Raw genomic sequence first — 4034 nt, 5'->3', positions numbered from 1 at the left:
CGCATGTACTCAAACACATACACCCCCCTTACACACATACACACACGCTTATGCACAATTTACAAGTTCAGCAGGATCCATTTGAGATGTCAAATGATCACATATGTTCTCGTTAAAGCTGCAATCCGTACATTTCATGTTGAACCCCGGTCTCCCGCATGAGAGACCTCATTTCTACGGCTCAGCCAAGAGGCAACCTCTGATTGGACAGGGGATATATTGCGCTCATAGACTTCAGGTCAACGAGTCAACCAGTTGATGTCCTGCCAGACCTCAGGTCTACATTTCTCAATGGAATTAAGTGTACAGCGATGACCTCCAACCACTGCAGATACTGTATGCTACTTCTATTGTATTAACATACAGTACAATTGTCATGAACTGGCTCAGTCATGACAAACCAGGACACACAGGATTCAGTGAAAAGTTAAATATTTTTCTTGCTCCAATTCTAACTTTAACAATTCCGTTTTTTGTTTCATCCCTTCCAACTCTTTCTCATGTGCAAGTTTCATCTGAAGCCATTCCTTTAGCTGTTCAAAGGTTAAACACTCATGAAGGTTTACCATCTTGTGCAGTCACTTCCGTTAGGGTCTCATCCTCTGATGGAACCTCCACAACCTCAACCTCCTAAGGTAACACCCCCTGTGACACCAAAACCCTAACCCTTGAACATTTGTCACAGACCTCCACCTTGTGGAGTGCTCTGCTACTTTTAACAGCTGCTATTTTGTGCATTTATCCAGCACTTCCACAGATGGAGCCGGAATAAACTCCTCTATCAAAGAACACAACAAAAAAGTGGCAAAGACCCCAGAGCCCAAGCCCTAACTACTCAAAGAAATGATCTACCTAACTCAACCCTAGTCTTCGGGTGCCTCTACGGTGGGTACTGACACACTCTAAATCAGCACGGTGGGAAAGCAACGGCATACAGCACAACCCCCCAAAAGCCTCTGAGGTGTTACGGATAACAGGGCTACTAGCCACACATGACACCACTCTACTGCTGACCACACCACAGTGGGCTGCCTGTGAGCCCACTTTCTTAGCCTACTGGGAGTTGGAACCCCAATGACCCCAACCACCCACTAATTACAGAAACCTGCACACAAAAAAATGTACTCCTAATGCTCTCTGCCCCCAAACAAAACCCAAACCTATATATGTCTCCCAAAAACAAATATGAAATATGAAACATCTCACAGATCAGATGACATGACTAGAGATAATGTGTACCGGTTTTCCTGATGTTTGGACAAAATCTGTAGGAGTAATATAAAAAAGATTGTTTTGCAAAAATCGGCCTCCTGGTGGCTCTATAACAGGCCGATGTGAGCAATTAGGGGCAGAGGTTCTGCTCTGGCCTCCAGGTAGTGTGTGTGCACAGTTTCACGTCGATCGAGCAAACGGTGTACAGTTTAGCTGTACGCGGACGGACGGACTGGCAGACGGACGGACACACACACACACACACACACACGGACGAACGGACGGACGAATGGACGGACCGACGGATGGATGGACAGGGCGAAATCATAGAAATGCCAGACAGGCAGCAATCTTTGAATGCAATTAATATATTTTCCATATAGCCATAAAAAGAAAACAACCTATACAGTACTAGGATATGGAACTTACACTCACATTTTGGAGAGGAGGTCGAATTCTTTAAATGTCATCTCTTCTTCCTCCAGGCTGTTTCACACGGTGGAAGAGACCAGCACAGATTTAGCTGACTGTGCTTTGGGGACATTCAGCAAGGGAAACACCAGGAACTGTAGGCCGAGAAAGTTCAGGTGCGACTATGGTGACCAGACGACCTGGTTTGGCCAGGATTGTTCAGGTTTCAAGCTGGGTGTCTGTCCAGTAAAACAGAAAAATGTCCCGGTTATCAACATTCACTACCAAGTTTCCCGTTTTTTACTACAATTGACATTTAACTTGTGCATACATACAGTAGATGTGTATCATGTTTTTTTCTGTTGAAAGCTGCAGTCATTAGTGTGCTATTAAAGCACTAAAATAATTGTCCCCCACCATCCTGATGAAAACCCCTATGGTGTGCACACTGTATATCCACAAAGCACGTACTGAACATGGACATGTGTGAATTATCATTATAGGCCCTACTCAAACAATTCAGCTCACAACGCCCTCACATGGCAATGCATTGTGAGCTTGTAGATCTGCTATTTGAGAACATTGTTTGAAAATATTTTCACATACTGTATAATGACACCAGGCTTACAGTGGTTAAGGGTCCCGGTTTGGTTCAATATGGTCATCCTAGGTGGGAGAAATAAGCAGTAATGCATTGCAATGTGCAGTATACTGGTCTAAAATGTTGTCGACATAACTCTATACAGCAATATGGTGCTTGTAAAGGAAGAGTTTAGAGATGCACTAAATTGAGCCTGCGTCGCCATTTGCTACAATGATGGACCAAAAAAATGGCAACAAAGAAAATGCCATCTGCAATAATTATAGACAGTTTCAGTTGGATGTTTGATATGCTGTTCAGCAAAGTATCAAACATAGCAACAGCAGCTGTTGGCAGCTGCTGTGACTACAGATGACTCGGGTAGAGAGATAGGCCTAAAACCATAGAGGCGACATGTTGAATCCCCATTCCAGAATGGCACCATGTTGGCAGGTCCTGTTCTTAGCTTGGTGTAATTGGTTGACTTTCTGTACCAATATATCAGTATTGTTTTTTATTCAAGGTAGGCTAATGAGTGTAAGAAAAAACTGTGGCTGTGTAGAATACAAGACAATTTTGATTATAATAGTTGTAAGATAACTAGAGAAATCATGCTTCAAGTCATGGATTATCTTTTAATGAGCTTTTACTGAAAATCATGAAAAGGCACAAGGTAAGATGATAACAAGTGATGTTAATTAATATATGACGTGATATTCAAAGTGGCTAATTTGGGGTTAGCTACTGTAGATGTTAAATATGCTGGCAAGTCTTAAGTGTTTGCGTTCATCGCGATGTGTAAAATAGCAATTGCACATAAGATGGTGGCGTTATTACTTAATTACCACCTGGAAATAAGACGCGCAAAATAGGGCCCATATGTGTTAACATGTGTATGCTGAGTTGTGTCAAGTGTGTGGTTGGTGCTGTCAGCAGTAATGTACATGGCAGTACTAATGTAATCTCTCCTCTACTATATAGCATATGTCATCTATTGTGTCCTTTTTGCACAGGCAGAAGTCATATTGTTCTTCATTGGTGGCAACTCAGGTAAGATGTTGAACCATTATCGTTGAAAAGGTAACGTTGAATAATGTTCTATATCTATGGAATTGGGTTTGTGGTTTCATTAAGCTGCAAGGTCCACATATATAACATACTGTACCATGCAAACTCCATAGGCCTGAGCACCCACTGTAAGGTAAATCAGTAATATGCCATACTTTAATTGCTATTTAATGCCGTTATCAACTAAATTACATGAGAGAATAAGACGCTTCATTTCATTACTCAGTTCTCTGAAGCTGACAAGCTATATTTAGACGGTTACATTCTGTGAGCAATAGTGTGCTGTCTGCAACCTGGGTGAACTTCTTGAAACCGTTGCCCAGGGAAACAACATAAACTATCAGTTAAGAAGCCACTAGTTAAGCCAGATTTTGGGGTCATGACACCTGCACAGTACAAATAAGGCATTAGCATACTAGCTACTGTAGCCTACAAAACAAAATGATGGTCCTATAGCAACAGAATGATTAAATCATCTATAGATAGAAATGCGGAACTCAGGGCTTTACATAACTTTACAGTACTTGTAAGTGGTTGAAGCTCAGCGGTACCTTTTCTATACCCATGTATATTCCCTCGAGCAAAAAAATTCACAGGACTCCGATGTAAAAAGAACACTAAAAAAGATTTAATCAAAACAAATGTGTTTCCTAGCCTATTACAAAAGTGATCTAAAAAAGTTCTCGAAAAACGTGTCGCTCTGACCTTGTCTTGAGCATCAGCTGGATTTGCAGTGCCCAGCACACTCAGGTGTTAGCAATAT

This window comes from Gymnoscopelus microlampas (assembly GCF_963454915.1).
Source record: "Gymnoscopelus microlampas genome assembly, chromosome: 2".
NCBI classification, from domain to species: domain Eukaryota; kingdom Metazoa; phylum Chordata; class Actinopteri; order Myctophiformes; family Myctophidae; genus Gymnoscopelus; species Gymnoscopelus microlampas.
The sequence above is the reverse complement of the archived record's forward strand: the minus strand, read 5'-3'. Positions refer to the sequence as shown.